Source organism: Larimichthys crocea, chromosome XVII, assembly GCF_000972845.2.
Source record: "Larimichthys crocea isolate SSNF chromosome XVII, L_crocea_2.0, whole genome shotgun sequence".
Lineage (NCBI taxonomy): Eukaryota > Metazoa > Chordata > Actinopteri > Sciaenidae > Larimichthys > Larimichthys crocea.
Window position 1 is genome coordinate 6391234 of NC_040027.1, and position 14183 is coordinate 6405416.

A 14183-nucleotide genomic window follows, 5' to 3' on the forward strand; every position below is an offset into this window, starting at 1 on the left:
GTATGGCATCGAAATTGATAATCTAATAGTCTTTCCACAGAATCCTCTTCTGTCTGACCATTTTTAAATAACCTTTAAGTTCATACTACTGGACTATAAGCCTTTGTGTAGAAACTCTTACAGCAGATGTTTATCTGATAGTGCTGTAGCCAAATTTAAGGAAGTGATTCCTTCAGCATTGAATTCAATGCCATGTCTTAATGCAGGAGAGGACTTATCTGCTTCCTTTAGCCCCTCACTTTAGCCCCTACTGCTATGATAACGGATAAGAGGCAAATGCTGACTTCATGAGCAAACAGGGTTTATTCAACAACTGGGGGTGTAAGACAGGCTAAAGAGCAGGGAGGTCCAGATGGCACAAAGACGGGGTCCAGGGAAAGTGAGGAGGGGGAAGCTGGGATACTCGTGAGGGTAGATGACGACGGGGAGGAGAGGAGGAGGAGAGGATCCGGGAGAGGAGTGGGTTCAGAGGGGCAGCGTGCTGAGCAGGAGCACGGGAGAACAGAGTCAAAAACAAGGCAGGAACACAAGGAGACAAAAGAAATACCAGAAAACACACAAAAAAAACTGTGAGTCTTCAAAAAAACACAGGGAGTTCAAGGTTGTAGTCGCAAGGACAAGGAGCCTGAGAAGTTACCGCGTGGTGAACTGCAAAGATCTGGCAATGAGTGGAGAGCCGGAATATTTCAACAGGAGAGTGATTAGTAGATGAGCCTCAGGTGTGCCCTGCAGCAGCTGCCTGCATCTGGGACCCACCCTTAGGAGGGAGGGAGAAACACACAAGGAGGGGAAGAGAATAACAACAGGAGCAGCACAGACATGGATGTAACAATTGCAGGCTCATTACAGACAACTCTAGACTCTATTGCACCTCTGAAAAAGACGACAATTAAACAAAGGAGGTTAGCACCATGGTATAGCCAGCAGACTCGTAAATTAAAGCAAGAGACATGTAAATCTGAACGCAAATGGTGTGCCACTAAACTGGAAGATTCTCGTTTAGTCTGGCAAGATAATCTTAAAACATACAGGAAGGCTCTCCATAATGCCACAGCAGCCTATTACTCTTCATTAATAGAGGAAAATAAGAACAACCCCAGGTTTCTCTTCAGCACTGTAGCCAGGCCAACAGAGAACCACAGCTCTATAGAACCATCTATTCCTTTAGGTCTAAGTAGCAATGACTTCATAAGCTTCTTTAATGATAAAATTATTACTATTAGAGACAAAATCTATCACCTCTTGCCCTCAACAGGCATTGATCGGCATTCTGATACAGCAAGTTTGGAAACAGCTGTAAAACCTAATATATATATATATATATATATATGTATACATACTGTATTTCTCCCATCGACCTTCATCAAATAACTTTATTATGATAATTTCTTCTTCTAAGCCGTCAACCTGTCTCTTAGACCCCATCCCAACCAGGCTGCTCAAGGATGTTTTACCTCTAGTTAACCCTTCTTTATTGGATATAATTAATTTGTCTTTATTATCGGGATATATACCACAGTCCTTTAAGGTAGCTGTAATTAAACCTCTTCTTAAAAGGCTCACTCTAGATCCAGAGGTTTTAGCAAATTACAGACCGATATCAAACCTTCCCTTTCTCTCTAAGATATTTGAGAAATCTGTAGCTAATCAGCTGTGTGACTTTCTCCATAAGAACAATTTATTTGAGGATTTTCAGTCAGGATTTAGAGTGCATCATAGCACTAGTCAAAGTTACAAATGACCTCCTAATGGCATCAGACAAAGAACTCATCTCTGTACTTGTACCTGTCCTGTTAGATCTTAGTGCTGCATTTGACACCATTGACCATCAAATTATTTTACAGAGACTGGAACATCAAATTGGCATCAAAGGAACCGCCGTAAGCTGGTTTAAGTCGTATTTCTTAGATCGATCTCAGTTTGTTCACGTCAATGATGAATCCTCCATGCATACCAAAGTTTGTCACGGAGTCCCACAAGGTTCTGTACTAGGACCACTTCTATTCAGTTTATATATGCTTCCTCTAGGGTACATTATTAGGAATCACTCCATTAATTTGCATTGTTATGCTGACGACACCCAATTATATTTATTGATCAAGCCTGATGAAATCAGGCTTACCTAAACTTCAAGCATGCCTTAAGGATATAAAAAGTTGGATGACCTACAATTTTCTAATGTTAAATTCAGAAAAACTGAAGTTCTGAAGTAATTGGACCCAGACACCTCAGAAACTCTCTTTCTAGAGACTTAGTTACTTTAGATGGGATCACCCTGGCCTCCAGCTCCACCGTAAAGAATCTTGGAGTTGTTTTTGATCAGGATTTGTCCTTTAACGCCCACATAAAACACATTTCGAGGACTGCTTTCTTCCACTTATGGACTATTGTAACTCTTTGTTATCAGGCTGCTACAATAAGTTTCTTAGTGTGACTTTCTCCATAAGAACAGTTTATTTGAGGATTTTCAGTCAGGATTTAGAGTGCATCATAGCACAGAGACCGCACTAGTCAAAGTTACAAATGACCTCCTAATGGCATCAGACAAAGGACTCATCTCTGTACTTGTACCTGTCCTGACACCATTGACCATCAGATTCTTTTACAGATACTGGAACATCAAATTGGCATCAAAGGAACCGCCCTAAGCTGGTTTAAGACGTATTTCTTAGATTTAGAGAAGACTTTCCTTTTTGATAGCGCTTATAGTTAGGGCTGGCTCAGGTCATCCTTTAGTTATGCTGCCATAGGACTAGACTGCCCCTTACTGTCAGCCTTTAACCTCTGAGATGGATATCTGTAGAAATGCAAAGATCAAGGAATTCATCTGTAGTTTGTACTTTTTCTTGCACATTGTACTCATTGTACTTATTTTGCTTGTCTCTATCTGTTGGACATCAAACTGCATGAATGCTTTGCTTGTTCTTGTGTATATAATAATAGTTTTTGGGAAGCAACCTGAACTCTTTCTGCTTCTCGTGAAGCCAGAACACTGCAAAACCAGTTTCTCTGCAGATCAGTTGCAGCAGACATCCAGGACAGTATTCCTTCAAGCAACAGTATTAACTGAAATCAACCATGAATCTGTATTGAGGTCTTATGGTAAATGACATTTATGTGGGGGGTTACATTCAAAACAAAGTGTGCAAAATGTGCTTATAAAGGTGCAGTAAAAACCAAAATATTCACATGGTCACATCAGCAAAATGATCTTTACATTAATGAGACATACATGTCAGAGTTTCTGTGCTCTGTCGTCCAGCAGGTTCTTGTGGATCGTGGCTGCTGCTGTGGTCCTGCACAACATCCACTACATATATTATAACTGTCATTATTACTACCATATCTACATTACAGTTTATAGTTAGTTAATGACTGCTGCTGCTGTGTCTCTCTATCTCTATCACAGGTTCCACTGCTACTGTAATCATTTTATCATTCATTGTAATTCATTGTCATTTTATCAGTCATTGTAATTGTACAATATGTTTGTGTTGATTTGTTCTGTATACGTGACATCTATTGCACGTCTGTCCGTCCTGGGAGAGGGATCCCTCCTCTGTGGCTCTTCCTGAGGTTTCTTCCACCTTTTTTCCCTGTTAAAGGGTTTTTTGTGTCACTCGAACTCGAGGGTCTAAGGACAGAGGGTGTCACTCCCTGTACAGATTGTAAAGCTCTCAGAGGCAAAATATGTTTTGTGAATTTAGGCTATACAAATAAAATTCGATTTTGATTTGATTTGATGGTTTATAGGCAATGCAACCAGGTAAACAAGTTTAATTCTGCCTGTTTAAAATGAAAATTGTATAAAGTGTAATAAATTATCCAGATCAAGTGATTCCGGTGCCTGACACACACACCTGCATCAAGATGGTGTGTAGTCGTGGTTATTTGACCATTTTCACAGCAAGAGCACCTATGGTGACATGCACACTGACAGCTTGTCGTGCGTGTCCTTGGAGGCCTCACTGCAGCTGCTGACCCTTTAGCTGTGTTTCACAGGCTATCACAGAGGAGTCCATGTCTGTATATTTCCTTTAACACAGGCTGTAGGGTCACGCAGACCTATAATATTCTGCCAAAGTCATGGAAAGGCAAGCCGGTCTACAGGCAAAGACTCAGCTCAACTATGTGTTGTATCATTAGTGAAACTTAGTGTCACATGCTGTTCACAAAATGTTTAATCCAATCTAAGATAGTTGTTCACTTACATAATTATCTAAAATTATAAAACCTTTCAATGCCTTCACATAAAAGTATGGCTGGACAATGTTCTTTGTCGTCATTAGCAACAAAAGATGTGTGGTCAGACAGTGACATCTAGTGGCTAAAATGCAGAAGAGTAAAAATATGCTCTCCGCCTTGTGAATTGTTGAGCTGTTTGTTAAAAAATATATGAGCTTGCAATCACTATGTTTCTGCATTGTGAAGACATTTCACAACTTTACATACTACCTGACTGTTATAATTTGTCATCCGCGTGTCTGTGCTGAGCAGTCGATGAGCAGCAGATAACAAACAAGGAATCCTCCTTCAGTTCATTGTTCAAAAGACTTGGAATGACTTTTCTCTTAAGCATTTATTAGATCATATTCTGCTAGAGACATTCGTTCTTGAAAATCTACCTCAGTGTGATGACTCATGGAGATCTTTATGGTCAGGCTTTAAATGCATTTAAAACACAGGTTAAGATCTATCATACAGCCAGTGCATGAAAACACAGGGACATGCGAAACATGCATTTCTTGTTTTTGCACTGAAGAGAGAAGAAGAAGAACATTGTCAGATTTGTGGCTTCAGATCATCACACTTTGAATTAAGAATTGTCCCTCAGCATATTGTAGTCACTGTCTGTAATCAGTATAACTCATACATTTACTAATTCTTCCACTAAGATACTCCATATTTGCTGTTGCACTGTAGCTGAGTGCTTGCTCATAAATTGTTGGTCTCTGTAGAAAACATTATAAAGAGTCCAGTCTAGACCTGTTCTATACGGAAAGCGTCACGAGTTAACTTTTGTTATGATTTGGCATAGATACATACTTTCTGCAAACAGATGTACAGACTATGTGACTGGTTCAACATGCCATGTGACAACCTTTAACCTCTGAGATGGATATCTGTAGAAATGCAAAGATCAAGGAATTCATTTGTAGTTTGTACTTTTTCTTGCACATTGTACTCATTGTACTTATTTTGCTTGTCTCTATCTGTTGGACATCAAACTGCATGAATGCTTTGCTTGTTCTTGTGTATATAATAATAGTTTTTGGGAAGCAACCTGAACTCTTTCTGCTTCTCGTGAAGCCAGAACACTGCAAAACCAGTTTCTCTGCAGATCGGTTGCAGCAGACATCCAGGACAGTATTCGTCAAAGCAACAGTATTAACTGAAATCAACCATGAATCTGTATTGAGGTCTTATGGTAAATGACATTTATGTGGGAGGTTACAGTCAAAACAAAGTGTTCAAAATGTGCTTATAAAGGTGCAGTAAAAACCAAAATATTCACATGGTCACATCAGCAAAATGATCTTTACATTAATGAGACATACATGTCAGAGTTTCTGTGCTCTGTCGTCCAGCAGGTTCTCATGGATCGTGGCTGCTGCTGTGGTCCTGCACAACATCCACTACATATATTATAACTGTCATTATTACTACCATATCTCCATTACAGTTTATAGTTAGTTAATGATTTGCTGCTGCTGTGCATCTGTGTCTCTCTATCTCTGCCCGAGGTTTCTGCCTGTTAAAAGGAAGGTTTTCCTCGCCACTGTCTCCATGTGCTTGCTCATGGTGGAACTGTTGGGTCGTTGTAAATAATATTATAAAGAGGAGATTCCTCTCCCAGGACGGACAGACGTGCAATGGATGTCACGTGTACAGGACAAATCAACACAAACATATTGTACAATTACAATGAATGATAAAATGACAATGAATTACAATGAATGATAAAATGATTACAGTAGCAGTGGAACCTGTGATAGAGATAGAGAGACACAGATGCACAGCAGCAGCAAATCATAAACTAACTATAAACTGTAATGGAGATATGGTAGCAATAATGGCAGTAATAATATGTGTAGTGGACGTGGTAGTCCACACATTTGTTACTTCTGTCTGGTTGTTTCAGTCGAGATAATGTTAAAATATATTTTTCCCAACTATATCTAAGTTCCCTGTTAACAGCCAACCTTCCATTTCTAATTTATTCCTATAAATTCACAAGTTTCCAACTTTGAAAATTCAGAATTTTGCAACCCTAGTAATATTCAATTCTAGGCCTCTTATTTAAGATTTTAGCCAATCTGGAAAGAAATTCAGTCAATGAGATGAATAAGGTCCTCTTCTTTATGTGATGTATTGACTCTCACCACAGGGTGGTGTAATTACACCACTTATAGTCCACACAGTGTTTTTACTCCTCTGAAAGACTGACAAGAGCCAAAAAACCATCAGGTACACCAGTTTTCCTCTTTTATTGTGTGTAATAAATCTTTCTTTAAAAGGTCAGGGGCAGTTGATCTAAGAGTTGAAATCTTTTTATGGCAGTTGTCTGCCATCATGCAGAAAGCTTTTTGTCTTACAGTGCATCCTGTGACATGAGCCATGATAAATAAGTTGCAGGAAAATTATAAAACATCCCGTATTTTATTTGCTTTGCAACAACAAACAAATACAGAGGCACACTATGAGAGAAAATACTCTTTCTATCTGTCGTGTTTTACAGTAATTCATGTTTGAGGACAGATATATTGGCCTGGTAATTTGCTCTGTCTCTCTCTTTTGGCTTGGAATACTAAATATTTGGGGGGAGGATTTAAAAACCATTAAGTGGGCCACATAAAAGAGAAGCAGACGCAGTGATGGTCATTTCACCCCTCAAACAGAAATGGTAATTGGCTAATTTCTGCTCTAACGTGTGCCATAAAAGCCCTGCCAGCCCTTTTAATTACGCCTCCATGAAAAGACTTGCTTTGCACAATAAAAAATGGTGTCAATTAGTATGCAGAACAATGTTTAACATATCAGAAAATTAATCTACACAGCACTTTGAATTAAAAGTTTCTTTCCAGAATAACTAGGGCAGGCCAGCTGAGAATGCTATTGTATGTGGTCTAAATTACTCCTTTGTTAGCGCTGTTGAAAAGCAATTAAAACAGGGATTCAAGTGTGGCCGTATTCTTCACAAACCTGTCAGTATTATGTACTGAAAATAAAAAAAAGCTCTATGTCTACTATCTGTTCAAACTGAAGCTCAGGCTCATTTATGTTAAGCCTTGAAGTGAATTGGATTCTGAAAGGATATAAGTATGGAGAAACTGGAAACTATAACAGAGAGCCGAGGATGATTCTTGCCAAAGGAAGTCCTGTTTACTCATGTTATTGTTACGCTAGAGATGAGCTTATCTGATACTTGGCTCTTATTAATGATGAGGGACTGTGCGGCTTGAATTTAAAAGCTGCCTCAGGCCATGTTTTTATGCAGCTGGACTATATTTCTCCTCCTCACATCCTCCAGCTGTCTCATAACTGTTTTACAGCATCATGTTTTTGTGTTAATGTGGTGTTTTTTTTATTGTAAAAATATACAAACTTGCTGTTTTTATTTGTTGCTTTTATTATGTAGTATTAGTCTGTCACATCTAACTCTTTATATCGCCTCATACACATCCAAATGATCAGATTATCAAATCATAAGCCAACTAATGAGATTAACATGGTCAAAAACAATGCAATTTCCACCAGGTCTCAGGTCTAATCAATGTCACCTAGCTTCTTCACCTAAATGCCAGCAGCCCACATCCTACAGAGAACCACCCCAGAGGCAGTCGACAGTGGCTCATTTCCCTAAAACACACTCTTTTAATTAAACAAACGAGCATAATAAAGGAGAGAAAAAGAAAAGGAGATGCTTCCACTATTCCCGTGTGAGGAGAAGTTCATTAATATTTAGAGACCCTGTGGGCTTCCAGGCATTTTCTGCCGCTCTGCTTGGCCTTTGCCAGTAATAAGGCGGCAAGGTACAGGCAGCACACTGGTACTGCAGTGCCTAAATGACTGTACACTTAGCTCTTGTTAGAGATAGAATTACTGTATACATTATAAAGACGCTCTGAATCATCCTGAATACAATCGGTACAACTAGAAGATTTCTGGTCTGCAAATGTGTGTGTGAAAGGAATAGTTTGACACCGGGGACATGCTTTTTGTGCTTTATGTGAGATGTGAAAATGAATACAGCTCTCTCTGTATCTGTCTGTTTAATTTGAAGCTACAGTCAGGGACTGGTTTCCTTAGCTTAGCATGAAGATTGAAAGAAAAAAGAAAAACCTATATAGTCCAACTCAATAATGCATGTAAAACCAAAACCTAGTATTTTTTACACTAAACAAAAGATGAGGATGATGATACAAAACACTTTGGAGGTGCTGGCAGAGCCAGACTAGCAGTTTCCTCCTGCTTCCAATGCTAAGCTAACTATCTCCTGGCTCCAGCTTCATATTTATTAATCTTTTGATCTTCTAATCTTTCAGCTAGAAAAAGTTGAATTTAACCTTTAAAAGTTTTTAGCTTTCTAGCTTTGTTCTGGAACATTAATCTTTCAACTGTATGGGCTCAAATAAAGGTCATTAGGAATTTTCAAATGATGAATAATCTCAAAGCTTGTGGTTTTATATCACCCTTGTAAACCTGTGAAAAGGCCTTGTAAATGTGCAGAAAAGAGTTGTGGTTGTAGAAAATATTTGAGGGCACCTGAATAAAATTTCCACACACTTAACAGATAAGTAAGAAGATGCTGAAAGAAACTGATAAAAAAACAAAACAGATTTAAAGCAGAAAACTGTGTCTGTGATTTCCTTTATCTTTACTGAGCATTTTACTGTCTTAAAGCATGATGCAGTTTTCAGGAAAAGAGTTCTGACAAACCTGATGTACTGCCACTGATAAGCAGCCATCACACAATGTCAGCAACTAGCTGGTAAACATAGTGGAGCTATACAACAAACAACAAAACAGAGCTAACAGGAGAGTGGATATTGGTCTTTAACTCTTTAGACAGAAACATTACTCCAAATAAATGCTAATGTTGCTCTGTTGGATGTGCAGCTGTTGGCTAACAAGCAGGTTAGCCATGTAAGATGATAATCTGTCAATGTTTCATTCACAGTCTGTCTAATTTAGAGCACCACACATGTAGTATATTTAGCATTTATTACGTTTGGAAGCTGTTGTGGGAGGTTCAGCAATTTTAATCATTTCTGTGTTCATATGAAGTATTTTTAAGCATTTAATAGTGAACAATTCTGGGAAAGGTTTCTCAAAATAACATTGCCATTTCAGTGTCTTGAGAATACATTTGATATCCATTTTATTTCTCCTTAGGGGCTCAATGCAACTTCTGAAAAGCTCCGCAGTAAATCTGACTTTGATATCAAAGAAAACTGTTGGTTGTGTTGTGGGGGCGTTCCATACTGTAGGCTTGTTGTTGTCTTTGTAGTCGTCTTGTTGCATGTCTCTTAATTGACAGCGAAAGTAGACCAGAATGTTATGGATTGTGGGTGTTATCTCCAGTCTAGCATCCCCTCAACGCACCACACAACTCATTTTCTCACTTTGGTTGCAGGGGTTCGGAGCCCGTCTCTTTCTTACAGCCCTCAGAAGTCAGGGAGCCCTCAGCCATTCCAGCTGTCTGTCGGGTGTCATTGTGAATCAGCATCATGCAGGGGTGTAAAAGACAATCACACAGTTTTACATGCTACATTTGCCTTTAATCGAGGGGAAATCGCGTGCAGAGGCGAGCCCCAAATAGAAATCTCGAGCAACACTTCTGTGCATGTGTAATTAGGACAGTAAATCTCCTAATTAGCTTGTTGCGTTGTCAGTGGTTATAGCAGCATCCGGATGGGGTGCTGGGTGGAGGGTCTGGGGTGTGTAGTGGTGATAGTGGAGGAGGAGGGCAGGGGATGATCCAGCAGATGGCTGCATGCTGTCTTGCAGGCACAGAGTCGTGTGGAGTGGAGGCTGTGTCAGACGTTCCTCGGTAAGGCCACTGCCAGGAGCCCACCGACCCCTCCCAACCCTCATGCCTCAACCCCGTTCTCCTCCACCCCAGCAGCCACAGAAACAGACGTTAAGAATAGAGGAAGTCTTGTCACATTGCATGTAAAGGCATCCTGTGTTCTGAGGGGTGATACACACTGGAAACAAATCAGCGCTCGGCTGTTTGTTTTTTTCCCCTAGTTATTAGTCCCTTTTGGTCAGATACTGTCACAGATCTGCACTGCTTACAGCTGAGTTTAGGCCTCAACCTGACATAATCCAATGTGGGCCCTATGTTGGGTCCTTATGCTGATATTGTTAAAGATTTTATGCTGTTATTCTACTGAATAAGTGTTGACGAGAATGATTTAGTGAGATTACAAAGATGTTTCTCGTAGGATGGAGGAGTGTGACTCCAAAACATGACACCAAAGGCTTGGAATAGATTTTAATGTACTTTGGTTTAGGGAAAACAAATCCTAAATCAGTAAATAAAGACAGAGGCTGTAACAGTCGTCCTTAGTTGGTCGCTGTTACAAAAACGCACCCTATTTAGGACGAATCATTGCCGCTGCCCTAAGTTGTGCCTCAGCCCATCTGAAATCTGGTCTGACACAGAGAACAAAAGCAGTTTTGGGGACTTCTTCCTCCTCCAGATGTTGAACTTGATTCAAAAAGAAAAGGTGATTTTGAGGGGGTTGGGAAAAAATGGATGGGGGTGGGGAGTGGGCACAACAGCAGCTGCTGCAAGAAAGAGAGCTGACAGGGTTGGAGCATTACAGTGCAATGCCAAAAGGTGACACAAAAACACAAAAAGCAGTGTTGGGCAAAGTGAGTGTGTTGTCAGATGTCAGATGTTGTTGTGGTTGATGATTTCTCACTACGCCTTCTTGTTTTTCTCTCTCAAAATCACACTTTGTCCTCAAATGTAGCACATGCTAATGGAATAATCTTGAAAGAAGTGAATGGTAATTTAAAAAATAGAAGCTAAAAGATATTTCTGTTACATTCATTATTTTTATGAACAACTGAGGTATTTGTGAAACATTCCGATCTGAACTCTGTTCTTTTCCACCAACTCTGGTTTACTAAGCCTCTTCCACACCATCCACCCTCACCTGTGGTGTCCCTCAAGGATCTGTTTTAGGTCCTCTTTATTTTCCTTTTACATGGTGCCTCTGGTTTTCACATTTCACACACACAACATCAAATTTATGCTGCATGTTTTACTTTAACGGTTCCTCTATAATCTCAACATAGTCTTCTATCATCCAGTACAAATTGAGTTTGCTGTATGTATGTGGACAATAGTTAAAGTTATAATTTTTTTCAGTTGCAGAACTCCTTTGACTCTTTCACTTGAACTACTGTCATTCCTTTATATCCAGCTTGTACGTGCTCATCTCCAGCTCATTCAAAATGCTCTCAGTAAGCCTGTAAGGAATTCTAGGATAGGGTGATGTGACCCTCTTGGTCCACTGTCCTCAGGTTTCCAACTCAAACTACAGCCAGATTTAAGATACTTTATTAAAAGTTACTTTTATTAGAAACACTTTTATTTCAATGCTTTCAGTGCTTTCTCATTATGTTAGCATTTGTTATGATTTATTCTCTTTGTTATTATTATTCATGTTGTTGTTGTTGTTATTATGACAATTGTTGTTTCAAGTCTTTTCTGTTCTTCTGTTAGCATCTTCTGTTTCTGACAAACCTACAATAGTATTACAGTATAGAGTATATATATATGTCACAGTGTAACTGGAGATTTACTGTAACATCCCTATTTTATAACAATTAATAATTTAATGACAAGTTTGATGTGAATATTATTTTGTCAGAGATCAGTTTGCCAAAGGCACAAATATTCAGAAAGTGTTACGAGTCAAAAAATGAATACAATTTGAGAGGCAGAGTGTCCTATATACAGTATATCTCATATAGTTTAATTAAATGACATCCAGTGATTGAAAAAGATATAGTTTCAATTAAAGAGCTTTAATTGAAAAAGGTCATTTCAAAAACTAAATGTTCTATTAGAAATTCAATTACCTCGCAGAGAAAAGGAATATAATATAATTCTTCATAATGGACTCTGGAATGTAATAAGTCGGCCAATTAACTATTTTTTATTTGATTTAGGTAGATTTTATGATCTTTGTTCACAATATCAATTACATGGAGAGCTTTGTGTAGGCAATGTTCATAATGGCTGCAAATGGCAGAGGAGGAAAGAACCCTTGACTAATTAATGCATCCCTAACCAGCTTTCAATTATAACACAAATCATGCACTAACACACATCTAGGTCAGGATTCTCAGCCTTTGTTCAACACATAGTTTTTGACAGAAAACTTGTCTTTTTTAAACTAAAGCCGACATTCTAACAAAGATGTATTAAAGGTTATAACACTGCAAGTGTGCTTGTGCTCTGCTGAATGAGTTTCCGGCAGTTGGAGCAGTGCTTTTAAACATCGTCAGGTGAATCTTTGCTCCGTCTGGCTGCTTGTACACTTCTGACAGATATCAATCAATCCACAGATGAGGTCAGCTGTTTTAATTTGCTCACGCTGCGTCCTGGAAAATGAATATTCAGCACTTTGATGATAAAGCTTTGCTGTTTATGCACACTGAACACATTAATTTGCTGGCACTGTTACTTTTCTCTCCACAGCACATTTACTGTAACATAACGTACAGGCCCTAACAGGTAAGGTTATGCTCAGAAATTTCTCAAAAAGCAGAAAATATGAATGTGCAGCCTGGAAGACATTTTCCTCATTTAGCAGGGGTGGTCTGCTTTTTTTTCAGCGAAGTTTGACCTCCTTGTGTCAGTAGGCCACACTCAAATAGGAAAAATGTAGAAACTGATAATATAATGACTGACTTCTGCTATTCATATATTATTTCAAAATGTGTCTGTACATGTAGGCTTAAAGACCAAACAACTGCCACAAACACCCGATACATTTATACAGAAGAAATCTCCCAGACATGTGCATCACACAGTGTGTGTCTGTTGTAACTAAATGTAAACTACAGCTACCCAAGTAAGTATGCTACACTTTAAATATTTTTATAATTGAACCAGCTATATTTACATGTATTATTGTGTCATGCATACAACTGTGCCACGCCTGTGGCAGTGAAATGAGTTCATATCTCAGCATTATCCAATAATGTATTTGTGATAATAACATTAACATTTAACCCCCACGCTGAAGTCTAAATGCAGCTGTATAGCAAAATTCTAGTGGAGAAATAGTGACTCTTGAATTATTATTATGTATCTATTTATCTAAATGCTGGAATCAGCCTGTGAAATATTCACCCTGTTCAAGGTTATAATTGTAAAATGTGTAAACTCTTCCTGTAGGTCACTAAAACCTCCAAAAGGCTGCAGATGACATCATGACCTTGATGTTCTCATTGGTAGTTATGGCCTTTCTATTCCACGAGTTCTACTTTTCATCATCTTTCTTCTAATACTTTGGCCTCATGTGCATGTTGAATGCAGGACCTTTTGTATGCTCCTCTGGTTTCACTGTCAGGACATAGTGTGGTAAAATAACTCTGACTGTCTTCTTCCAGCAGGAGTTTCATGACTGAAAGCCTTTGATTCAACGTGAAAGGCAAACAACACCCCAACTGTAACCGTAACAGTGGTGTTGTAAAACTATTCTTTACAAAGATGACAGGGACACAGATTCTAAAATCTAAGAATTTAATCAGAGGTTCATCTTTATTTTGTTTACCTTATTTTGTGTCTCCTCGATTCAGTATTCACCCAAACCGAAGCTGACATGTAAATAAGCAATAATGTATTCTATTGTTACAGCCTATGAACATTGTCTTCTTTTCTGTTGCATATGATCAGTTTTGTACTGTTGGCTGGACAAAACAAACAGACACGACAATGTCTTTCAATGTCTACCATGTCAACTGACAACTTTCATTATTTTCTGGTATTTTTTGGACTTAACAATGAGTCAGTAGAATGAGAAAAACAATCATCATTAAATGATGATGAAATTAATTGTTAGCTGCAGCCTCAGCTTTGTTCACGGGATGAAACCGTTGAAGGTTTAAAGCCAAAAGATAGCAACATCTGTTGGAGTCCAGCAGGGGGCAAT